Here is a 27,024-nt window from a genome sequence, read left to right as displayed (position 1 = left end):
TAAGACTGGGACTGGGGAATAGAGGAGCATCACATGGAACATGGAATTATGGAACTTTAGTTATGGAGGGAGATTTTGGTTCACATCTTAAATTAGCTGCTTGGGTCCTTGGGGAAGTTACATTGTTAAGCCTCACTTTCCCACCTAGGAAATGGGAATAATAATGTTTACCTCATGAGGTTTTTGTAAGGAACAGATTAATAAACCACTAAACACAAGGCCTGACATATAGTAGATAGTCATTAGAGAGCAGCTCTGATCTTTAATAATAGCAGACGGGCGTCACCACTCCCATAATAGAGGCAGTGTAGCTGAGTGGGGAAGAGTGGCCTCTGCATTCCTGAAATTGCACCAAGTTAGTAATTATCCACTTTACAAGAGCAGAGGTTGACCCTGCCCAAATCTCAGTCCTGATGATTCAACAAAGGTTGCTAGATTTGACATAACAAGGGCCTCTTTCAAGTCATGAATAATCTTGGACACTAATCTTAGAAGCTCCATTTTTTCATTTTGCTTGGGACATCTCACCCTGCTATGAAAAGCCATATACTTACTAAATTCTCATCTTCAAAAATGCCTTTTTTTTTTTAAACCTCTTTGAATCTGATCACTCAGGCTTGGTAAAATCCTTGTCCTTGAGTTTATTCAAAGTTCATGGGAACAGCATCTCATTGTATCATTCTTGCCAAAATTGCTTAAGCAGAATTGAATCACAAGGAAACAATCACATAAAACCAGATTAGGGCACATTCTGCCAGACAACTGCCCTAAACTCTTCAAAAAACTTGGAAGACAGAGCAAAACCAAAAAGGCAGGGCTGGAGGTAGGTAGAATTAGATTAAAAGAGACTAAATGTACATGATAACTAAATGCAATGCATGAATCTTGAATGAATACAGATAGGCACTCCCCTAAGAAAACCCAACTGTAAAATACATTATAGAACAACTGGGGAAATGTGATTATGGACTGTATATTAGATAATGTTATTGAATCAAAGGAAAGTTTCTTGGGTATGACAATGATATTATAACTATGTAGGAAAGTATCCTTTTTTTTTAGGACAAATAAGAGTAAGTATTTAAGGGTATAGCATCATGATTCCTGCAACTTACTTTCAAATGGTTCAATAACACACACACATACACACACACGCTGGGTGTGTGGCACATGCCTATAGTCTTAGCTACTCAGGAAGGTGAAGATCATGGATCTTTTGAGCTGAAGAATTTGGGACTGTAGTGAGCCATGCTTGGGGCTCTGAATTGCCACTACACTCCAGCCTGGGCAATATAGCAAGACCCTGTTTCTATATTTATAAGCACACACATACAGATATGTAAAGAGGTAGAAAATGTTCTTTGGGACACGACAAATGTTAACAACTGATTAATCTTTGTGAAAGGTTTATGGGTGTTCATTGAACTGTGCTTTCAACTTTTCTGTAGGCTTGAAAATTTTCAAAATAAAAAGTTGGGGTGGGGGGAAATCTTCATGGAAAAAAACTAGCTAACCAATCTGCATGTCTTTTTCTAGCAAACATTCTGTTCAGTGAGGACCCCTTGATGCAAACTCACAAAGACACCAGGGCGCTGTTCTCCTTTTGAGACGAATGGCTCCCACAACCTATAAAAGGTAGTGGGGTATATAAACTCTTGGTCAATTCTCACATTGGGGAATCCTCAGTTCTTTACAATCCTGCAGCTGAAAAGCTGGATTGAGAGGGAGCTGTGGAGGGAGGGCTTGCTCACGAAAGGAAACAGTAACATGAACATGCATTTGAGAGAGCAACCATTTAGAAAACCTTAAGGAAGTCAAAGTCTCTTGGGCCTGTTAAGCATTTGTGCATACTTAGTAAGAATCTGTCTGCCTATGTGACGAAGAATCAAAATTCTAGGGTAAAAAGTGTCCTGAAATTTTCACCTGGAATTTCTGGGGAGAAATTTAGTTTTAGACTTCATGTTACATTAATTATATATCTCAGGAGGAAGGGATTTCTTTTCAAGAATGGATTTATTAAAGTCAGATGGATCCAGGGTTCATTCCACTTGGAGCATAATTACCATGTTCTAAAGCAGTTTGAGTTCTTAATGACTTGACTCCTTCATATCCAGCAGTGTCAAATTTAAAACCGACCACACGAAATGTTGGGGGCAAAAAGTAGTCCAGTAAACAAACTTATTAATAGAAATGAAATCCCACAGGGAACACAGACACATACAAGTCAGTGGGATATTAAATTCCTGTGATAAGTTAACACGGATTAAGCAAAACTTTTTATAGTGCAAGCTCTTAGTATCAAATTTTGAAGCACAGCAACATCTAATAATATAATTATTTATATTAACTATTTCTAATAAGTGGCAAATAATTCTAAAAAGATATGTTGAAAGAAAAACATTGATTCACTCAGTAAATAATTATTGGACACCTATTCTGTTCCCAATTTAGGAACAAACACCTTCTTGGAGTCTTCTCTCCACTGGCAAGGTAAACTTACACAAATTATTACGTGATGAATTCCAATAGCAGTAAGTGCCATAAAAGAGTAGTTTGTAGATATGACCATCTGCAATAGTGTAGATTTTGTAAACTTTAGTAATTACAAAACATTTTCATCAAAGTTTGAAGTCTCTTTTAATATATTTCAAGTTTTTTCTGGATTTTTTTGTTTTACAAAGGTTATATGGAGATTTAAGTAAATTTCTGAGATCACTTCTTAAATACTGATGGTTGGAACTTTTATATTCTTTTTTAGGTCACCCAACTCAATACTCCCAGATAGGATGAACAACAAGATTGATACCTATCCATGTGATGGTGGGCGGGAAGGATGCGTGGGACATTGCTCACTGTCTTCCTTGCCATCAGCGTAGTGGTAGAGATTATTGCTGGGGAGTGATGATTATCTGGGCCAGTGGCGTGGAGGTAAAAGAACTTACCAAGACAGTTGTAGATAAAGAAAGGTAAATTTATTAGAGAAAGTATGAAAATACATTGCAAGAAAGCAACGGGCAAATCAGCAGAAGAGAAGCTGACTGCCAGGAGACAAAGGCTTGCTGGAGATTTTATAGGATGGTTTTGGGCTGCAGAATGCTACGTGCAGTACTGCTAATGCCAAGTTTGCAGGGAGCTAACTTGCATTTTTTGTATTAGCTGAGGGTCTGGTGATAGCTGGACACAGGAAGATTATGAATTATTTGCACAGGAGGGCTGTATGTCCTGGACCATGAAGAAAGGCAGACTTATAGTGTATTTGCCTTTTTTTGTTGCTTTTCCCTGCTCCCACCAGCCTGTCTTTTTCTTTAATTGAGACTCCACAGTGATCAGTGATTTCAGGTACCAACAGTAGAGTTAGATTCTTGAGTTAAGGTCCAGGCTCTGTCAATTGGTATTTGTGTGATCTTGGCCAAGTTCCTCGACTTTTTTCTAAGCCCATTTCCTTGACTATAAATAGGGTTAGTAACAGGATAGCCCTCTGATATGGTTTGGCTCTGTGTCCCCACCCAAATCTCTTCTAGTAGCTCCCATAATTCCCATATGTTGTGGGAGGGACCCAGTGGGAGATGGTTGAATCATCGGGCGGTCTTTCTGGTGCTATTCTCATGATAGTGAATGGGTCTCAGGAGAGCTGATAGTTTTTAAAATAGGAGTTTCTCAGCACAAGCTCTCTTCTCTTGTCTGCCACCTTGTGAGATGCGCCTTTCACTTTCCACCATGACTGTGAGGCCTCCCCAGCCACATGGAACTGTAAATCCAATAAATCTCTTTCTTTTGTAAATTGCCCAGTCTTGGATATGTCTTTATCAGCAGCATGAAAGTAGACTAATACACCCTCCAACATTAAAAGAAAATTCTAAATAAAATGATGTGGGCAAAGCATTTGATGCAAAGTAAGTCCTCCATAGATTTTAACTATGTTATGGTTACGTTAATTATCACTATTAGGTTGTCTGATCATTCGTAACCTTACCTATTCTGGACAGGCTCCTTGGCTTTTTATTCTTATTTCCCAAGCTGAATGCTGGCAGATCTCTGATTTCACACCAAATGTATTCATCTTCTAGCCTTGTATGTGTGGTGATCAGGTTGGGCATTTATTCTCCTAGAGGTCAGAAAATATAAAATTCTACCTGCAGTATGAAAACCCAAATTTGGTATGGGAAATGAAGCTTAAATTTATCAGAGATTAATAGATGAAAGTGTAAATTGTTTAAAAGGCAAATATAAGAAGTTGAGAACTGTCTTTCTCTGGAGTGAACATCTGCTTAGTAGACTGACATGCTTGTGAGACCAACTAAGTATTAGCTACTTCCTTTTTAGAGATAGGATCTTGTTCTATGTGTGCCACCATGCCTGGTTAATTTATATTTTAGAGATGAGAGTCTCACTATGTTGACTGGGCTAGTCTCAAACTCCTGACCTCAAGCCATCCTTCTGCCTCAGCCACCCAAGTAGCTGGGATTACAGGTGCAAGCCACTGCACCCAGCCTAGTACTAGTCCTAGGTTTACTGGGAATTTTTCTAGTGATTCTGGGAAACCTACATCTTTGTGCTTTTATTTTCTCAGTGTGACAGGGACAGTTACTTCCCCCAATATTTATTTATTTTTTTTTTTAAGACAATGCTTATTTTTCAACTGGATCTATAGCTACTCAGAATAAAGACTACATTTCCCAGCCTCCCTTGCAGCTAGATGTGGTCATGTGACTAAGTTCTGGCCCAAGACCTGTGAAGAGGAAAGATATAGCCTTTTTGAAAGGGAAGATATGCTCTCCTTCCTTTCCTTATTCTATCAGCTGGGATGCAGATGCTGTGGTGAGCTACATGGACCATGCAGATGGAGATAACACTCTAAGAAGGGTGGAAGGAACTTGGGGTTGTGATACTACAGAGCAGCCATGTTATATGAGAGAAAAACAAACTTCTATTTTGTTTAAGTTATGGTCACTCAGTCTCCTTTACTGCAATGGTATTTATATCCTAAATAATACAGGCAGGAATGAGGTTGTCAGCAGAAGTCTCCCACTGCCCAAATCTTCTTCCTTGTGGCTTGGGTCCTGGAAAAATGCTGACTTATTTGTGTTTGTGTGTGTTGTGTTTCTCTGTGTGTAGGAATTCACTCATTTATTATATCCAGTGTTTATATTGAGTGCCAGGCACCTTACCCACCACACACACGTCTATGTATATCTATATGTCAACTTTAATTCCTGCTTTTAATGAACATACTGTCTAGAATCTGAAAATCTAGAGTATAAGAAGCACTGTATGGCCAAGCGAACAAGATAATGGATACCAGAAAATGTTAGAAAATGTCATGGCCACCACTTTTCTTCTTAATCCATGAGTAACCTGTGAAAGTAAAAAGATGGTGTCCAGAAAGACAAAAGATGTAAGTTGACTTCATTCCATTTTCTCCAGTGTATACAGAATACCCTCCATCCAGGCTGGCGTGGCAGGGTTCAAGGACCTCCTTTGGTTCTGTGTCAGGTTGCTCCCTCCATTGTCTTCCGGCTCTGTGAAGATACTCCCACCTCCTCCCATGTGATGCCCGTGCTCCGGAGACCTCTGTCATTTTGTAAGCCTGGTTTCCCCTCAACCCTGTGTGAGGCAGGCAGCCAGCATCACTGCCCTAGTTTCATGGATAGAGCAACCGAGTCATTTTTCTATTGTTACTGGACAAAGGTACCGAGTGAGTCATTCTAAAGTCCTATAATCAGATCCTAATTCTTGTTCCTGGCATCATTCATGGACCTGAATTCCACCAAAGGTTCAAGAGGATACTGGCCACTGACCAGCTCAGAGAAGAACGCATTTGCGTGTGACTGAGTCAAAAATAAGGATTAACTCTGTCTTGACACTTGCAGGCTTGAAAAAGAAAGCGGGGGAATATGTGCACGAGTAACATCATCATCTCATCATACCGGGATTCTCAACCTCTCTCAAAATGTTTTGAGAATTCCCTGGCACATGATTTCCTTAGTACTAAATTTTTAAATTAAAAAAATATCTTATTTGCCATTGAAGCAATCAATTTTCTTCATCTTACAACAGAATCATTTATGTGAATTTGGATCCAAGAGGAAAATAAATTTATTTCCTTCTTTTTGCAAGAGAATCTTTGAAGTATCTGGCAGAGAAAAAAAAATGAGCTTGCTCATGTAATAAAATTAGAAACACAAACCATTCCAAACACAAGCTGTTCATATTTAGTAGGATGATGCTTTTTATGTAGCATTTTCTGAATAGCTTCGAATTTCCTAATTTTTTTTCCTTTCCTTGTGTTTTTCTTTGTCTCACGTGTCACCCTATTTATTCATTCCCTCACCGACCTTTCCAGCTAAGGAGGAGAGAGGCACAAGGTATATCTGCAGAAGTAACCCCATGGATTTAAAAGTAGCTACAGCATCAATTTAAAGGCAAGTTACAGCTTTAGTACATTAAACTTGGTGACTTTATCCTTTGCTTCATAGCTGTAGGAGAAGGGAACGTTTTGGAAAGCAGAAATAGGAGTTCTTACTGGGAATCCAGAAACTCAAGATTGTCTTTCTTAACGAACTACAGAAATGGCCCCTGAAATTATAGTCTTGGTTGTCTTTCTTTCTTTCTTTCTTTTTTTAATCACCTGCACCAGCCCTTCAGTTCCTAGCTAGGGCCCTCTGAGTCAGGATCCTCAAAGATGGGTCCTAGGAATCTGCATTTTTAAAAACTTCCTAGAAGGTTCTCATATCTACTAAAAGCTCGAGAGTCTCTGCTCTGAAGGGGCTTTGTGGATGGGTCTTCAGGGACTCTGTGAAGCCCCTCAATGTGTTTATAAAGTGTATGTGTGTGTGTGTATATATATATATATATATATGTGTGTGTGTGTGTGTGTGTGTGTGTGTGTATTTTTCTGAAGTGAATTCTCAAAGGTGTCTAAGACCCCAGCAAAGGTTAAGGCCCAGTGCATAATGGCCAATAAATGGAGAGAAAAAAATGTACAAATATCACGTATTAATGAAAAGAAGAATGCAAGTTAAAAGAAGATTATTACTTTGTACTCACAAACTTTTGAAAAAATCAGTGGTGGTTGGCAAAGATAGAAAAATAAGAATTCTCGTACACTGCTGAGGGTACAGACATTTTGGGAAACAATTTGACAATAGCTAGCAAAACCTAAAATACATTCTCCTTACAGCCCAGCAAGTCCACTTTTAAGCAAATACCAACTCTTGAACATATGAACATGGCATATTTAAGGATATTCTTTGGGATACTGCTTATAATTAATTGTGAAAAATTGGAAACAACCTAAATATGTACCTTAGGGGCAGAAAGAAGGTGATCCCTTTCCTCCCTGTCATAAGGGTCATGGCCGACACCCCTATAGCAAAGACAAGCTAACAAGAGAAAAGCATAATACATTTATTTGATCACAGTTTTATGAGACATGAGAGCCTTCAGAATGGAGACCAAAGATCCAGGAAAAATTGATCCCTTTTTTTATGCTTAGGTTCAATGAAGAATGTACAGCCATGTAGAACTACAATTGGGGAAAACAGGAATAATCTAATGGAAACAGACCGAGTCGGGAAACCTATCAAGCCCCGTCAGCTCAGCTTCTTCTTGGCCTCTCCGTGCAGCATTTCCTTCTCCCAGGTATGGAATAGGAACCCTCTGGGATGAGGGTCTTAATTTCTTTACAGCCAGTTCTTACACAGAAAGGCAGGGGAAGATTACAGTAATATTTTTAGGTTTTATGACTGGCTTCATGTAAAATCTGTTTTGGTTTCTATGATCTGCCTTGGGGAAGAGGAATTATATTTTCTATGGCTTGCCTTAGGGAAGAATGAGGGGCAAGAGACAGGAGAGCAGGAGAAGGTCAGAGAGAGACTTTGCTTCAGAGGCCTTCACTTTGGGGTGTCGTTTTCTAAGTCCCAACACATCAAGAGAGGAATGGGATAAATACAATGTTGTATGATCAATGTTAGCTTACTATAATTATAAGGAATGATGTAAATCCATTTATTAATAATATTGAAAATAATAGGCTGGGTGTGGTGGCTCACACCTGTAATCCCAGCACTTTGGGAGGCTGAAGCAAGCAGATTGCTTGAGCCCAGGAGTTTGAGACCAGCCTGTGCAACATGGTGAGATCCCATCTCTACCAAAAATACAAAAATTAGCTGGGCATGGGGTGCATGCCTGTAGTTAGTCCCAGCTACTCAGGAGGCTGAGGTTGGAAGATCACTTGACCCTGGGAGGTTGAGGCTGTAGTAAGCTGTGATCATGCCACTGCACTCAGCCTGAGTGACAGAATGAGATGCTGCCTCAAAATAACAATAATAATAATACTGAAAATAATAGTAGCTAATACTTATATGGTGTTTACAGGCACTGTTCTAAAGGCTTTGCATATATTAACAAAACTGAATCTTAAAACATAATTGTGAGTATAAAAAGCATAGAATAAAATGATACAACACTATGATTATCTTTATGTTTAAAAGCACAAAGTAATACATAGGTTATTGAGATATATATAGAGAGAGTAAAAGTAGAAAATGTGGATGTCACAAATATACACAAAATTCTTTTTAAGGGTAGTCTAGGGCAGCACTAACATGGATTTGTAAGAGTGGGGACATTTCAGTCTCCTTCAGCTGTATCAGGTATATGTTGTTTGTAAAAGATCTATAATTAACAGATACTTATATGATACTCACAAAACCAGTTGGCAAGGCAAGATGTTATAAAATCTGAGTGCTCAGTGGCAGGGCAGGGCAAGACAGACAGAAGGGAACAGAAGAGGAGGCCGTGCAGCTGTAGGGCTGTTAAGGCAGAAGGATTTTGTGGAGCACAAGCAAGACTTAAACACAGATGGAGGGACTGCAGGAATCGTACGGCCTGGGAGGTCCTAGGGGATGACCCCTAGACGACGAAGGTCATTTTGGGGGCGCCACAAATGGAGAGTCAAAGGTGGACACACACAAGGAAGTGGGAAGACATTGGCATTTTCTATCAGGGCATCTGGAAGTCTCTTTTAAAGAATGTATGGTAAGTTATTTAATTATAAATAACAGAGGAAGTGACCAGCTGAATTGCACTTCTGACAAGCAAGAGGAATTATATAGTGAAGTGCAAGTTATCAAACCTTTGAGAGAAGGCCATGATGTCTTCGAAGCTTTCACAATATCCAGGGAATTAAGGGCTCAGTGTTGTTAGGTGTGCGCCTTAAATGTCAGGTTGGGAAAACTGAGAAAACTCAAAATATGCAATTTTGCTTTAACCAAAGCAAATGTCTTCTCCTTCTCTCCAAAAAAGAAAGAAAGGGTTGGAGGAAAAATAGTTATGGCTACTCCAGTAATACTCTCTGCAATCAGATTTCAAATTTCGAGCTCTCTGTCTCTCTCCTGCTTCTCTGTCCTCTTTGCCTAAAGGATTAGTTGTGACTTACAAGGATATCCACATTTGGTCCTAGCACCCTTCCAGTCCACCCAACACCCCACCCATATGGACTCTTCATCCTTCATTTCAGTGATGCCAACCTTTGCACATCTTGCTTCCTTTGTGTGGAATGACTTCTCTCTGACCCTGCTTTGCTTGGAAAAGCTCAATCTTCCTTTAAGAACCAGCTCAAAGGTCTTCTGTTAAGCCTTTCTTGAAAGAGGGGCAACATAGCCATTTACACACCCAGTTATTCACCATACAAACACTGATTGAAGGCTACCAATGCCCTCCAGCCAAAGACCATCAGGAACACACTGAAAATTAAACAAGCTGGGCTTATTACTCATTGATTTAGGGAGAACATACTTTAAGGACACTATCTTAGCAACTGTGTTAGAAAGAAACTACTAGAAGATTTGGACTTTGGTTGGGTGATTTGTGGAGGGCTTAAGAAATTAAGGATTTGCTCTAGGTCAGATACCATCAGAAATCCAGGCAATTCTATGATTGAGTGCATTACAGGGGGCAGAGTGACCTTGTTTTTGCGCATGGACAAAATTATGTAGTGACCTTGTTTTGTTTCATTTTATCGTGGTTCAGAATAAGCTTGTCTGAGGTTGGTGTTCTGTGAGATTGTCTATGTCCAATAGGGGAACAATAGCCTGGCTGTGAGTGTCAGATCAGCTTGTAATAATATTGAGGTCTACCGGTGACTATTTCTGGATGTCAGGGCCTGCTTTTTTCTTTCTCTATGCCTATAATGGCTCAGCCATTGGACTGTGATATTGTTCATACGTCTTTTACATCACCTAGTATGCCTTATTATGTAGCAGACAGTGCAGTTATTTCTCAAGATACATCCCAACCCTCTCCCACCGTGGGGCAGCCATGGGATGTGGGTGGGACTGATTCCACTCCCAGCTCCAGGATGGGCCCTGATTTGTCTAGAACATCTGGTGACTTGTTTAGAGATAGGCATTGAATATTCAGTTTCATGGAAACAGACACTGAGATTGCATGCAGGAGGTTTAGTGGGGAGGGCACATAGGAATGATGTAGGCAAGAGAGGGAAGGATGATGGCACAGAGGGAGAAATTGACCCAGTATATGATTTCAACAGAGGCTTTATCTGATTCCCCTTTGGAAGCGCTGGAGCCAGGATGATCCTTCAGACATGCCTGAATTGAGGTGACCTCAGGCTTTTATACTCACTCATTGATCAGCCATTAGAGGCAGTGTCCTCTCAAGGGGGACAATATCCTCGAGTCTGGCAGCTCCTTTTGGTCAGAGCAGCTTTGGGAGGAACTCAGCTGTGAGCCATCAGCCATCAATACTTCCAGAGTGGGAAAATGAGGGTCTCAGTTCTGAAGGGAACATCTGGTTGACACAGGCACTAAAATGGGTAAACAAGAATATCATTTTCTTGTCTTGCTGATAATTCCACCTTCTAGAGGATAGGTTTTTGGTGCTAATTCTGCCTGTCTTAGTCCATTCAGGCAGCTATACCCAAATACCTTAGGCTGGGTAATTCATAAACAATAGAAATTTATTGCTCACAGTTCTGGAGACTGGGAAGTCCAAAATTAAGGCACCTAGTAAGGGCCCATTCCTTATACGGCACCTTCTTGCTATGACCTCACATGGTGGAAGGGACAAGGACACTCCCTTCAACCTCTTTTATGAGGGCAGTAATCTCATTCATGAGGGTGGAGCCCTCATGACTTAATCACTTCCTCAAAGACCCCCACCTCTTATTACCATCACTTTAAGTATTAGGTTCCAACATATGAATTTTGAAGGGACAAGAACATTCAGACCATAGCTTTATCCAACAAGGAGTACTTGACAGGTGAAATGAAGAGCCTTGAGAGAAGGTAGCTATTGCTTATTTTAATATGCCACCCAAGGCTAAGCCAGCTGGATGATATTCCTTGGATACAGCGATTCTTTCAGAAGAGCTCAGGAATTTTTTTTTGGTGATTAGTAGAAGAGAAGCTTGCTAGACACTAGAAGGAAAGTGTACAGTCCCAGCTGCTGGTTGCATCATCAGGACAAAACCAGCATACAGAGGATGGAAAAACTGAGAGAACTGTGAAGAAATGAGAATGGTCATAGCATGCTGGAGCTAGCCTGCATCAGGCAAGGGGTGACTGCGCACATCTCTTCCTAATTCTATCTTCAGTGACTTCATGTTGGTAGCTTGAAATAGGTCGTGGTGGGAGTATTTACACCATGGAAATAGACAAACTCATGGCTCTTTTTTCTCTGGAAAGTCAGTTAGTTGTGACATACTTCCTAGCACACTGCTGATGAAGCCCTAATCAAACAGTGCCTGAAGCCTGTCTACTTCTGGACTTTTCAGTTATATGAGTCAATAAATTCTCCTTATTGTGCAAATTACCTTGAATTCTAATTGCTGCATATTATAATTTATCTGTTTGCATATCTGTTTTCTCCAATAAGTTATAAGCTTCCTGAAAGTCAGAGAATATATTTATCTTTGAATTTTTGGTGTCAGTAAACATAGCCAGTACCTAACATATATTGAATGTATGAAGCATAAGGGTCTTTGAACTGAAAAGAGCAAACATTAAAAAGATGGAAATGGATAGTCAAGATGGGTGAAAGTATAGATGCTTAAACCAGTCCAATTCTTCTGGCATGAATGAGAAAAAGGAAACAGCTTTCTCTCTCTCTCTCTCTCTCTCTCTCTCTCACACACACACACACACACACACACACACACACCCTATCTCTTTCTGAAGACACAGTGCACAGTGAATGTGGACTTCAGTGTCAGACAGCCTTGACTTCCATTCTTGGCACAGCTACTTATTGGCTATGGTCCTAGACAAGTTCCCTAACGTCCTGAAGCCTCAGTTTCCTCATCTGTAAAGTGGGCAAAATGATGCCTCCCTCAGAATGAAAGAGAAAGATGAGTAGAAAGCATTTAACCCAGGGCCTGATACAGAGCAGAGATGGCAGCCATTTTTTGCTGTTGTTCTTGTAGCAGATGTTGCTTTGTCACTACAATTACTGTTGTTGCGGCTCCCTTCCTTTTATTGCCTTTGTTCTGGTTCATAAATTTGGATGGGGAAAAATTGCATCTTTATTTTATCTAACCTCTCACTGAAATCTAGCTTTTTGTTTCTATTAAGAATGTAGGCAAGAAACTGCACTGGTATTAGCAGCGTCTATGACTCTTGCCACAGAAATAACAGATCTTTTCATATCACCTGGTAGTTGTTGTAGACAATGGAAACACTCCTTCTCTCATCACTCTTTGAAATGATGGTTGTTAGTTGACCTCTCACCAGATCCTATTATTTAAAGCACTGCTAAAAGAGTAAAAATATTGCTATATTTGTAATCTTTAAAATATTTGATATTGTAACTGATTTCCTTTGTAGCTTTATGTATTTCATTTTATGCCTAATAACATTATTCTGAGAAGGGAGTCTGTGGCTTTACCAGCCTGCCAAAGGAAGCCTGGTGCATAAAAGGTTAAGAGCCCCTGCCCTGGGGCCATGTTGCTTCAGGCTGGCTGGTCAGCTCAGTTAGTTCAAGAGCAATGAAGGTCATAGGGGCCCATGTGTAGGGTCAGTTCACTTAACTTTATTCTATTCCTCAGCCACAGAGGCTGGCCAGCATGTGTCCAAGACCTGGAAGAGGCTGTGTAAGACCAACCTCAATAAGCCCCATCTGTTTGGCAGGAAACAGAATGCCCTGTGGATGGTGGATTAGTCTTGGTGCTGCATTATGGGAGGGATGGGGTCATTTGGACATAGAACTTGATGGCTTCAAAACACAATAAATGTAGATATTAATCACTTGTAACTGGTGGAGAAGCCTGTGATCTCTCAGTAGTTCCTAATTCTGACAGTCTCTCTCTCTCAGTCTGGGCCTCTTGCTCTATGTTTAGTAAGGCTCCCACTTCCTGTTCCTTTCTCTCTCCATCCCCACCCATCTTGCTCACTCTCTCTCTCCCTTTGCGTTCTCTCTATTCCCCCCCCCCCCCTTTTCTCTGAGGAGGAAGCAGTAGAAAATCCAGAATGTAGTCACTGGGCATCTGGTGGACATTCTTCTCTGTGCTTGGCCTTGTGTTCTTGGCATGGATACTTGCTGGCCCTGGGTCTGCTCTCACTTTCCTTTCTGTCATCACACACACACACACACACACACACACACACACACACACACACACACACACACTCTGTCTCTCTCTCTCTCTCCATCTCTTTCTCTCCCTGACACACACTCACACTTCAGAACGATTATATTCATAATACCCTGGGCAGTTCCAAACGCCAGTATGAATTTTAAGAGCACATTTGTGTCTCTTGCTTGGAACAGACTGAATTTTCCACTGTCTGAGAGTTTGAAGTTCTTCCAGCTAAGAGAGCAGTGAGAGCCTCTGGGGGACCAGCCATGTGTCAGATCCCTGTCAACTTTCTGCTCCAAGGGTCGCACTCACTCAACATTTGTTGAAGGACCTATGGCCACATTTGGCCCAAGCCACTCATGTTGTGCTTTTCAAGTAAAACCTGGTAGGGGGAAGGGCATCTGGAGTGGAGATACCTGGTGTCAAGTGAGAATGGGTCCTATAGGGCTGACACTTAAAAGCCATCAGAAATTGACCTGTTTTCTGGGCCTAGAGGAGAAGAGGTGGATATTGAAACCAGTAGATCCCAGATATACCCAAAGGAATATAAATCATTCGACCATAAAGACACATGCATGCGAATGTTTGTTGCAGCACTATTCACAACAGTAAAGATGTGGAACCAACCTAAATGCCCATCAATGACTGACTGGATAAAGAAAACATGGTACATATACACCATGGAATACTATGCAACCATAGAAAAGAATGAGATCATGTCTTTGGCAGGAACATGGATGGAGCTGCAGGCCGTTATCCTTAGAAAACTAATGCAGGAACAGAAAACCAAATGCCACCTGTTTTCACTTCTAAGTGGGACCTAAATGATGAGAACACATGAACACAAAGAGGAGAACAACAGACACTGGGGCCTTTTGGAGGCTGGAGGGTGGGAGGAGGGAGAGGATCAGAAAAAAAATAACTATTGGGTACTAGGCTTAGTACCTGAGTGACAAAATATATGTAAACAAACCCCCATTTACCTATATAACAAACCTGCCCATGTACCCCTCAACCTAAAATAAAAGTAAAAAAGAAAGAAAAACCGGCCAGGCATGGTGGCTCATGCCTGTAATCCCAGCACTTTGGGAGGCCAAGGCAGGTGGATTAACTGAGGTTGGGAGTTTGAGACCAACCTGACCAACATGTAGAAACCCCATCTCTACTAAAAATACAAAATTAGCTGGGCATGGTGGCACATGCCAGTAATGCCAGCTACTCGGGAGGCTGAGGCAGGAGAATAGCTTGAATTCAGGAGGCGGAGGTTGCAGTGAGCCAAGATCATGCCATTGCACTCCAGCCTGGGCAACAAGAGCAAGACTCTGTCTAAAAAAAGAAAAAAAAAAAAAAAAAAAAAGAAAAGAAAACCAGTAGATCCTGAAAGGATAAATTATAACTCTCATTCAACATCTAGGAATTAATCTGAATTCACTTTCAATTGGGAGTGGCAGATGAAAGCTGTCACCCTCAAGATTGAACTTAAGGCTGACTTTAGGCATAGGCAGACTTGGGCAGTTTCTCTCCTTTTCCTTATATTTAGTTGTTGCATGAAATACCCTTAAAAGAATTCAATGACAGCCATTCCACAATTAGAAGTATGGCTTGAAATTCTCATTCCTGTGAGAGTTGACACACTGGCTTTAATTCACACTAAAGTGTAAATGACTAACCTAAGATTCTTTCCTTTCTGGCAAACAGTTTTATTAAATATGAAGAAGAGAGGAGAGAGAAAGAGAGGCTTACATTTGAGGGGAAATTGGGTAGAGGGACAAAGAAATGAGATGCTGGAGATTTTATAACTTTATAGCAGTGTCAGAGTTGGCCCCAGTTAACTTTCTGGAGTTAATTGCTCAGTTTAATTACGGATTTCTCCCCACACATTTCCAGCACTCAGTTTTGATTAGATCTTATGTTGCTTGGTTTCCTTAGCCTCTTGTAAAAGAACTTCTTTAGTGGGTAAAATGGGGGAATGGGAGAGGGGGGTGCCATGCAATGGATCAGAACGTTTCTTAGAGGATGTTTCATCACCTTCTATGTAATGTCATCAGATTTCCAACCAAAGTTAAAACGTTCTTCCCTTCTACTTCACAGTAAACTAATCTTGGGAGAATTCTTTCTGACTGAGCGCTTCCCAAACCACCATTCTTTAAGTGGAATTTATTTGAATAATTTGACATTGATTTCTAGTCTGGGTACCGTTTAGTTCCTTTTTGGGTCACTGAGCAAAAGGACTTAATACGTTGCATGTTCCACATAAAAATATCACCTGATTTTAGCTGTTCAGTGAGCTCCTAGGACAAAAGGAGGGTTACTGGTAATGGAAAAGTATCACTTCCAACACAGGATGTGCTGTGAGCATTGGTGGTATGTAACATATTCAGTAGTGTTTTCATGAACCTGTCAGCAGAGTCTGTGTAAACTTTGCAATGAAATTCACCTTCTACTCAGCTCAACTTTATGGCTTCCTGAGCAAGGAGGTAAAGAACATGGAAGGGAAGTGGATGGGTCACAGGGGCACCTTCTGCCTTGTGGGACTCCCCCCTCTGGTGTCTGGAAGGGATGATGGTGGTTGAATCCAAGGTCACTGCCCCTAGGCAGAGAGAAGGAAGAGAAGTGTTTTCTTCAGGTTCTTCTCCTTTTGATATGAGACTGAGGCTCCTGCTCCAGATTCTATAGGGAATAACATAGAGAAATTATACTTTATCACTGGCAAAAAATTCATCATTTGCAATTTGGGAATAATACATTGTGTACAGAGTTTAGAATCAATGCGATAAGCTATTAAAAGTACTTAACTCGATAGCTGGCACTAGTAGTCACTCAGTTATTATTTTTTTCTTTCTGGCTGTCACCAGTTACAGTTTTGCATTTTAACCTTTAGGTCTTTGATCCGTTTTGAGGTAATTTTTGTGAAAGAGATGTAAGGTCTTGGTTTAGATTCTAGTTTATTTTTTCCTGCATGTGGATGTCCAGTTGTTCCAGCACCATTTATTGAAAAAACTGTCCTTTCTCCACTGTATTGCCTTTGCTCCTTTGTCAAAGCTCAGTTGACTAAATTTGGGCGGGTCTTTTTCTGGGCTCTCTATTCTGTTCATTTGGTCCATTTGTCTATTCTTTCACCCATGTCACATTGTTTTGATCACTGGAAAGCTTTTCAAAACCACAAAGCCTTATACCCATATGAGGCACTACTAGTAGAGACAGTCACCAGCTGAGGGCTGATGGCATTTCCTCAGCTCTTATCCTCTCCCTGCTCTGTGTGAGTTAGAAGATGGAACTCCTCATCTGTGAAGAGGGAAAGCCAATGCTCCGGGGCTAATGGTTTACTGAGAGGATGATGGACTTGGTCTCTTCTTTTCTGCTGAGTTAGAGGACAGCGCTTGTTCAAAAATGTCTAGTTAATCTCTGCTTTTTCCGACTTCAAGGACCTAATCATAACACTTTGCTACTGGCAACTCAAGCATTATATATTCTGTTATTTTTAAATATTCTATTATTTTCTTGCTTGTTTTAGACAGTAACATTGTTTCCTTTTACTGCTCAGTCTGGGCATGGCTCATGATTGCCCATTATAGCTTCAGCTGACATGGATCCTGTGTTTTAGCAAGTAGTTCTCCAAGTGTGGCCGCTGACCCGCAGTATCAGATCCTCTGGGAAATGCAATGTTAGAAATGCAAATTTCTAGGTCCTACCCCAGACCGAATGAATCCAACTTCTAGAATAAGGCCAAGTAAATCAGCGTTTTAATTTAAAAAAAAAAAAGATACATGCTCAAGTTTGAGAACCACAGACTTTGAGTTTACAAAGAGTTTTTCATTCATTAGTAGCAGCATTCTCACATGCATTGTCTCTGATAGATGGCATGATGATCCACTTCCACTTGGTTATTCTTTTCCCTCTGCGTTTTAGGGCTTACCATAGGAGGCCCTGCCGAAGCTGGCACGCTGCATGGGAGCTATCCTTAAATGCCACTCAGAACACTCTCACAGCCTACAGCCTTCAGAAGGAGAGTGTCACATGGTCTAGCTGCTGAGTGACCGCTGATCAACAGCTGGCTTCACCTTGCATCCTGACTCCTGGGAGATCTTCCTCTCCCATCTCTCTTCCCTTCTTTCTCTGTAGGCGCAGCTGTCAGGATCAACTGAACCACTGGGGATGGCTGTCTTTAGAGAGGAGCTATGTGGCCTTGAGAAAAGCTGGGTAGATGGACGGCCTGTCCTTGGAAATGGGCTCTCTGAAAGGACAAAGCCTAGGAGACTGTTCATCAGGGTGCAGAGCACAGGCTTGCCTGTTTATTTAGGTGTGAACCTGGAGTCAGGACAGGAGTTTAATGAACAGGAGAAGGAATTTTGTTGAGTTTGTGGCCTTATGCTCATTCTTTTTGGGATGCTGAGTAGCATGAATAGAGAAATCTTTGATGAGAAGAAAAAAAAACAGTTTTAGTGAAGTAAATAAATGCAGGTTCATTTTCATTTGTAAATATATTTCTTCTATTTGTTGTTACTCCATTTGTAAGATGCACACATATAACCATAGATTCAGAGTTTTTTTGTCTATCCATTGATGGCAATCTGTGTTACTTTCTGTCAAGGAGGCACAGCAACTTGGTGTCAGTGTGGTGAGGCTCTGGCTGCCACAGACAGTATAGGTAGTGGCCTTCTGTTAGTTGATAATTAATTACTAAATTGGCAGCATGTGCCCCTCATTCTGTGATACACACACACACACACACACACACACACACACACACGGTACCCCTTATGTCTGCTTAACTTCCAAGAGTCTTTTGGACATATAAAATTTGCCTGTGTCAAAAGTTTAAAATATGCATTGGTTCTGTGCCTATTAAAAGCAAAGTTTAAAATAAAGCCCAAATAATGGATGAAATCCATTCAGGCAGCTTGGTGGTTTAAAGCAAGACTGAACTTTCTACTTTTTGAAAAGTGTATTTCCAGGAATAAAGCTGAGTGTGCAAAGCAAGACCTAATTTTCCTTACTGAATAGGAAATAAATTGACACATATTGAATGCTGTCTCGAAGGTGCTTATACTGGTTGGGAAAAGATGGCCTTGAGACCCAGGCTATTCATGTTAAGATTGAAGATGAGGTGAAAATGCTAATTAAATAATGCCATGGCAAAGTTGGCTGAAAATGAGTAAGCAGGACTTTGTGAACCCTTCATATTCCTAATAAAACATCTCTTCCTTACTTGAACATCTCTTCCTCTCTCTTTTGAACTTCAGCAGGCTATAAAGGACAATGCCCTTCGTTTGTGACTATCTAATCTCTAGAAACATGCCCTGCCCTCATATATTGCTGGTGGGAATGTAAAATGATGCAGCTGGCAGCTGCTGGGGAAAGCAGTTTGGTGGGTCCTCAAAAAGGGAAACACAAAGTTATGTGTGTTTATGACCCAGAATGTTCCACTCCTAGGTATATATTCATGATAACTGAAGACATATGTTCATACAAAAACTTGTACACAAACATTTATAGCAACATTATTTATAACAGGCAAAAAGCGGATACAATCCAAATCTCCGTCAGCTGAGGAATGGATAAATAAAATGTGATACAGCCGTACCGTGAAATACTATTCAGTCATAAAAAAGAATAAAGTACTGATAGTAAGAGTTGAATAAGGAAGAAAGAAACATGAAAAGTGGCTTCACAGTTAAAGACAGGTTTATTTTGGAGAATAAACCCGAGAGGGGCTTCTGGCTGAATTAGGTCAGGGGCACTCTCTGTTACAGACTAAGAGTATTTAAGGGTTTAGGGCAGGAGAGCTTATCACAGGCTCAGAATAGTTCTGTGTTTCTTTGTCTTGCTTATTTGAGAGGGAATTTTTGTGTTTGTTTCTATCCTTTTTTTTTTTTTTTTTTTTTTTCAGCTGCAGGCATACCCAAGCCTGCTTTTAGCTTCCCTATCTTAGTGCACCTAAAGGGAAAGGAATGTGCTTATTAGGGCCCACTGTTTTACTGGGGCCCATTGTATGAGTGTGAAGTTTGGCAGTTACCCAAGAGACTTTCCCCCCACCTTCTGTGCCTGAGCTGTCTTATCTGTGTTTTACTGTCTGCTCTTTCTGGCTGCTTGTTTTTAGAAGAGAAGTGATTTCCTTGAAATGCCTGAGATTAGAAAAGGAGCCGGAACTTGAAATGGCGATGTTGGTCCAAGATGACGGTGCTCCTGCTCTGTCACTGATACCTGCTACCACTTGGATGAACCTTGAAAACGTTGTGCTACGTGAAAGAAGCCAGAATCAATGGGCCGCATTTTGCTCGATTCCATTTATATGAAATGTGCAGAATAGGCAAATTATAGCCCCCCAAAATTCATATGTTGACGTCCCAACCCTTAGTACCTCAGAATGTAACTGTCTTTGAATATGGGGCCTTTAAGGAGGTAATTAAGGCAAAAAAGAGGTCCTCTGGGTAGGCCCTCACCCAGTAAGACTGGTGTCCTTCTAAGAAGAGAGAGCTTAGGACACAGTTACACACAGAGGAAAGGTCATGTGAAGACAAAGGGAGAAGACAGCCTTCTGCAGGTCAAGGTGAGAGGCCTCAGGATAAACAGCGCATAATAGGTCTGGTAAGGTCTGAACAGAGGTCAGATTGTACACTGTGTTATCAGCTAGGGTAAGGAATTTTATTTAAGAGTAATTCAGAGCCACTGGAAGGTTTTAAGCAGGGTTCTACAGATCTGATTAATATCTGGGAGTAGGGTTTCCCTGGAGATTCTAACAAGGAGGACTAAAGCATCCCTGACCTTAGACCCAGAGGTAATCTCTATCAACCGGGGTCCTGAATTAAACTTTCTTCATCCTGTTGATTGCCCTTGGTTTTCAGCAGAGTTTGCACAAAGAGAAATCAACACACCCAGGATAGCATGCCTTAGTACTCCAAACAGATTCTGAGAAGCATAAGGGTCAACCATAAACGCACATTTTTGCAAACACTGTAATCTGTTTATGCTACAAAAAATCTCCTAAACAGAGGAACCGAATCAACTGCAAATAGCTATTGTTGACTTTCTACGAGGACACTGGCAATCATGATGGCTCTGTGAGCCACAGGATTGTTGTAAAGAGAGATGTCTGCATGGTGGTGATTTTCTGTACTCATCAGTGGATTTTTGTTTTTTCATCAGGGCCAAGATCTCCAACCATAAACAAAGGAGAAATTTTGACTTGAGAAATATCTACTTTGTTAATAAGCAAAACTGAAACTGGAAAAAAATAATTTTGTTTTGTAAACACAGGCTTGCTGTTCATTTAGTGCAAAGTATAACTCTTGCAAAATGCTAAGGGTACATGGTCCCCATGGTGCTAGAGTTTAAAATGGTTCTGGAGGAATCAAAACAGCAGCTCTGTTTATTGCGCAAATGTAGCAAATATGAAAGCCAAATCATATAAATTATTTTAAACAACTGAATGCCACTTACCAGCTGTGAGCTACCTGCTTCAACAAAACTCTTTCAAGCCTAAATAAAGGGGGAAAATTTCTCTCTTCTCTCCATGTATTTAAAGACAGCATCCGAATTAACATCTGAGTCATAAATAGTCCATGAAACAGATGACTCCTCATCCTATGACTAGATGTTTTTTTTTACCAGATAAAATTCTAAGTGAATCTCTTTTCTCTTTTGCACTTTTAAAAGCTATTTCCCTTCTCTGGTTTGGTCTTCTGGTTAATGTGCTGAGGCAGGCTCTTGGCAGCCAGATGGAATATCATCTATATTTAGGGCTTCCATTAGCTCTTGTGTTTGAATCTGCTGCCATTTCCTAATTTCAACACAAATATTCTATGAGAGTGGATTGCCATTTATGTTATTGCTGTATAATAAAGTCATCATGCTAATATGCCTTATTTTTCATGGAGATTCTTTTTGCTAATCAAGCACATTCCCTTTTTATTGGTCACATACCGATACATGAGAAGTTGTTACCTTGATAACATTTACCAGCATTCAGGCTGGTCAGCCTTGGTTCTGGCTTTTCTCGCTGTCCCTTCCAGGCTGGTTTGGATACCGTTCAGTGTTTTCTTTTTGGTTCATGGGAGTTCAGCAACCCAATAACCTTGAGAAAAGAGAAATGAGAAATGGAACCAGTTCATCTTAGGCTAAAAGATTCATTTTGACAGAGTAATTTTTTTTCCCTAGGATAAGAAATTACTGTGTCATTCCAAATGCATAGATACTACTGTGCCAAAGTGCTGCAGAGAGTTTCATGCTGAACTTTTTTAAGAAAATTAATTGGATGTTAATGAAAGTTTGGGGCTGGTAGAATTCAAGGGAGAAGTACTCTGTTTTTTATCACCACTTCCCAAAATTATATAGTTGAAGGCTCTTATAATGATTACAAAAATAGTAACCCCCACTTGCTTGTGCTAGACAGAATATAAAGCAGTTTCACAACATTTCTGCGTTGAATTAGAGTAATCCTCCTGGTATCTGAAGACCTCCTCTGAGCCCAGTGTATGCTGGCATTGCCACCAGAATCTTAGGAGTGAGGCCTTTGGCCAGGCTTGGGGGTTCTAATAAATTTAGCATATGGGCCAGGTGCGGTGGCTCACACCTGTAATCCCAGCACTTAAGGAGGCCAAGGTGGGCAGGTCACTTGAGGTCAGGAGTTCGAGACCAGCCTGGGCAACATGGTAAAACCCCATCTCTACTAAAAATACAAAAATTAGCCTGGTGTGGTGGTGTGTGCCTGTAATCCCAGCTACTCAGGAGGCTGAGGCAGGAGAATCGCTTGAACCCAGGAGGCAGAGGTTGCAGCGAGCTGAGATTGTGCTGCTGCACTCCAGCCCGGGTGGCAGAGCGAGACTCTGTCTCAAAAAAATAAAAATAATAAATAATAAATTTTAAAAAGCATAGCATATGGAACACTCTTCTGGAATCAGTGTCTGTAACAGAAAAGAAGAAAAGAAAAATTTGAAGTTGCGATTACTCAGATGGGTTTGTGGACACTGGAAAGGAGATGAGGAACCTACACATCACCTTATTTCCAGGAGAAGGTGGGTGGCGGATTCATGCTTGTTCTCAATCGTAGCGGTTGTTTGGACTCAGTAGGAGTATTTGCTGTGAAGTCTGTCATATGAAGGAAAAAATCAGGGGTGCAACATAGCGGCCAGAAAAAATTGGATGGTGTCATTTCCAGTCACCAAGGTGGGCCACCTCACGCTTGTGGGTCAGCACAGATAAGACGTGGGTGTCTGGAGTTTGCTCTTTTACATGTGCGCTGTGACAGGCTTCTTGCTTCTGTCACATGACTCCCAGCTGGAGAGGATGATGAGGGGAGAGCCCAAGCTACACCAAAAACTCTCAGTGCCAGTTCCTGCTGTTTCGTCATTGTCTCCCCATCACAGCTGTACCAGGACCACTTCTGGTTGCCTTCTTGCTTCTCCAACTGCTTTTCTCTGGTTTCTTCCTTGGCTTCTCTTTCTGAAATTGTCACTTAAATGTTGACATACCCAGACTGTGCCCTTTGGCACTTATCTATTCTCACTTTACCTACACTCCCTGGACAATCGCCTCCATTCCCATGGCTTCAATTACCATCTCTACTACTGGCAGCTCTCAAATGAAATCTACATCTCCAGCCCAGAACTTGTTCTGTGGTTCCCTAGATGTCTCAAAATCAGTGTGTTTGAACCTAGCTCATGATGCTCCCACCCCCACAAACTATGCCTGCTCCTGAGATCTTGTCTATGTAATAGTGGCCAAGATTTACTGTGCTTGTGATATTCCAGGCTCCGTTCCAAGCATTTGACATACTTTACCTCATTTAACCTTTTCCAGAGCCCTGTACAGAAGATACAATTATTATCCCTCTCTTATACTCTGAGGCACCCAGTGAATCGGTGCCTTGCCCCAGGTTCAACAGCTGGCTGTGGACAGAGCCAGACTTTGAATGTAGGCTGTTGAAACTGTAGCCCATGCTTCTAATCACTCGGCTGGGCTGCTTGCTGTTGTACATTTACCCAAGTCAAAAACTGGAGCATCATTTTTGATGTCATCTTCTCCCCTGGCTCCCACATCCAATCCAATGCCAATCCAGTTCCTTTTACCTCCTGAATAACTTGAGCCTTTCTTTTTTTTTTTTTTTTTTTTTTTTTTTTGCTCCTGGGTCACTACTATAGTCCAAGCTATTATCTCTTGCCTGGGCACTCACGATGGCTTCCTAACAGCTCTTCCTGCTGTTCTCTCATCTCTCCTTTCCACCCCATCTATTTTCCATACTGCAGCCAAAGAAACCTCTCTAAAACATAAATTCAAATGTGTCACTTCAGTAAAATGCTCCAGTGGTTCCCCATTGTCAGGGCAAAGTCTGGACTCCAATATGCCTAAAAAGGTATGCTCTGGGCTCTGTTTTCTCCAGCCTCATCCTTCTCCCTGACTCCATTGCCTCCCCTTGCTCTGTCAGCATGCCCCGTCTTCCTGTGTTTCTTCCCTTTCCTGGCTCCCGGAAGGCCCCCTTCTCTCTCTCACCTCTTGGCCAATTAGTTGTCTGATCCCTTTGCCTATGATACAGTTTGGATACTTGTCTCCTTCAAATCACATGTTGAAATTTGATCCCCAGTGTTGAAGGTGGGGTCTTGTGGGGGGTGTTTGGTCATGAGGGCACATGGCTCATGAATGGCACGGTGCCATTCTTGTGGTAATCAGTGAGTTCTTACTCTTAGGTCCCACAAGATTTGGTTGTTAAAAAGAGTCTGGCTCCTCCTTCTCCTCTGCTTGCTCCCTTCCTCTCTCACCATGTGATCTCTGCACACACCAGCTCCCCTTCACCTTCCACCATGAGTGGAAGCAGCCTAAAGACCTCACCAGAAACAGATGCTGGCACCATGCTTCTTGTACAGTCTGCAGAACCATGAGCCAAAGAAATCTCTTTTCTTTGTAAATCACCCAGCCTCAGGTCTTTCTTTATAGCAACACAAAGGGACTAAGACAGCCCGAATGTCCTTCCATCTTCTCTGCACCTGCTTGACTCTTATTCATTCTCAAAGGCTTTGGGGATCTCCTCTCTGGGGTCTAGAAAGGGACTTTGGTGCCTTGGCTGTGTGTTACAGTATAGCTGTCACTCTGTGTGCCATGGTTTGTCCCAAGCACGTTAAATATATTAACTCATTTAATTTTGCAAAAACCATATGAGGTAGACACAATTATTATTTCCACTTAGCAGATGAGACTGTTGGAGCACGGTGCATCTGCCACTCTAGTAGTTCACCAGAGGAAGTCTGACATGGGGCTCTGACTATAAGTCTGTTGCAAGAACACAAAAAACAAATGGAGGATGCAAGACAATCCAAAGATGAGAAACAGTAGGAAGCTGCTGCTCCAGGTTGGAGGGACAGAAGGAAGTGGGGATGTCACCAGAGATGAGGCACTGGGACTGCCCAGCGGGAACTGGAGCTCTAGAGGAGGTGCAGCCACTGTCAGAGCAGCCACCCCAAACTGAGAGGGGCTTAAGTACCCTGACATTCCCTCGTCCTACTGCTAAGCTCCACCACTGCTTCCCATTGGCTGAGCTAACCAGACACTCATGGGCAGGAGCCTGGGAAAATGTAGTCTGCAGAGGTCGCGGTAAAGATGGGGAACAAACTGACAGAAATAGGTAGAAGATAGGCCCAGAGAAGTTCATTACTTTTTCCAAGCTCTGACAACTTCTAAGTTGCAAAGTCTAGGTAGTTTGGTCCCAGAGTGTGTCCCCTTAACCACTGATGTACACTGCCACTCTGAGAACCTGGGGCCAGGCATTGAATCACATGTCTCAGATGTGTAAAATGAAAATAATAGTGATATCCTCTGTATGGGGCTATGATAAAGGGAAAATGAGTTGACACACTTCAAATATTTTGAATAGTGCCTGGAATATCACAAGCACAGTAAATTTTGGTCATTCTTACAGAGATAAGGATCCCAGGAGAAGGCAGTGGTCTGGGCATGGGAACTGTGTCCAGCACTCTTCTAGGCTCTTTCTGTAGAAGGTAGTTGCTATCTCCATTTTACAGACGATAAAACTGAAGCCCCAAGAGTGTGACTTACTCACATAGCAAAAGTGGAAGTAGGACTCAAGAATTTGATTCCAGAGTCAACGTGTGTATGCCATATTAAAATTCCTGTGTGATGGACTCTCTTACAGCTAAGCTGCAGTTTCTATGGGGACACACCTGTGCCTTTTTTGCCTTTGATTCTCTAGCACAGGCTCAGCACCTGGTGCCTTGGAAGGCACTCAGTACGTATTTGCTTGGTGAATTATTAAATGGCCTGGTGATTTGCTGGTGCCGTGGAAGTGGAAGTTGCACAGACGTGTTTCTGGACTTCTTGGTCAGCAGTGAGGTGCTGGAGGCCCAGACTCTTTTCAGAAACTCATTCCAGGCCATCTCCATAGTGCATGCCCGAGTGTTCCAGCTCTGCCCTTTCATCCATCTCTGTGATGGCTTCCCCTGGACCTCCGCCTTGTAGAGGCCATCTATTTTCTACATCCTTGAGTGCTCAGTGGTGACCAAGGCAAGAGGATAAGAGTCAGGGTGAGGAAAATTGCATCAGGGGGATGGAAGAGAAAATGAAATGGAGTCAAAGGTCACCATTACACCTTAAGGAGTCCTCAAGAGCACTTCATGATCATTATATAATCTGCAAATGCACATCTGGAGGTAATTATATCCAGCTAGGACAAATTATTTCTACTTTTATCTTAGCAATTGACCTAGTATATGAAGTGGAAGCAATTCACTGTTCTCTGCCTCTGTTTCCCCACTTAAACAAGAGAGAAGAGATCATTTTCACGGAGTGTTGGAAAAGTACTTTTTCATCATTAGAGAAAGTCTGTAAAAAATTAGTTACTGAATCTGGCTCTGGCATGAGGACATGGGCTAAAACTGAGTTTTTGATCTGTTGCAACTGGTATGTTGTTGGGGACGCTGCCATTTCTTGAAGTTTCTCTCATCTTTCCAGCAGAAAGAGTTGGGCTTCTTATAAGAAGCTGATGTATATTTATTAACAGCTAATATGAGTTATGTATCTAATAATGGTTTCCTCTTCCCTTTGGCTGCTTACAAAGGGCAGAGCCAAATAGGCCAGCACTTGGAAGAATGTGGGATTTCACAGAACGCCTTTTATGTCCTAACCACAGCCCTGCTACTCATTTTTCTATCCTATCATTTTCCCCCATTACTTTTATTTAACTGATGGTATCTTGCTGAATTTTGTGCATCTTGGTAAGCCATCCTCAAGCCTTCTCAGGACAACACAAATAAGTAAATAAATAGTTATTGACTCAAATGTTTTTAATCATAGACTTGATTCCTGGCTTTGCTTTAGGGAAGCGCTTTGTTACTGGCACACAAGTAACTCAAAGTATCAATGTTCCATCACTTTCTAGAATGAACTAATACAGCAGAGATCAATTTATGACAAAAAGCTATAGT

General features: G+C 41.5%; 1 long non-coding RNA gene across 2 annotated transcripts in view; it reads left to right on the top strand.

The window, feature by feature from the left end:
• Nucleotides 1-465: 465 nt before the first annotated feature.
• Nucleotides 466-27,024, top strand: part of LOC736199 (uncharacterized) — a 48,099-nt gene continuing 21,540 nt past the window's right edge. For both annotated transcript variants that reach the window (XR_010148118.1, XR_010148117.1), the window contains exons 1-4: nucleotides 466-823; nucleotides 2,452-2,490; nucleotides 6,344-6,422; nucleotides 7,496-7,641. This is a non-coding gene — a long non-coding RNA (uncharacterized LOC736199). The remainder of the gene's footprint in view (nucleotides 824-2,451; nucleotides 2,491-6,343; nucleotides 6,423-7,495; nucleotides 7,642-27,024) is intronic.

This window comes from Pan troglodytes, chromosome 10 (assembly GCF_028858775.2).
Source record: "Pan troglodytes isolate AG18354 chromosome 10, NHGRI_mPanTro3-v2.0_pri, whole genome shotgun sequence".
NCBI lineage: Eukaryota > Metazoa > Chordata > Mammalia > Primates > Hominidae > Pan > Pan troglodytes.
The sequence above is the reverse complement of the archived record's forward strand: the minus strand, read 5'-3'. Positions and strand labels throughout refer to the sequence as shown.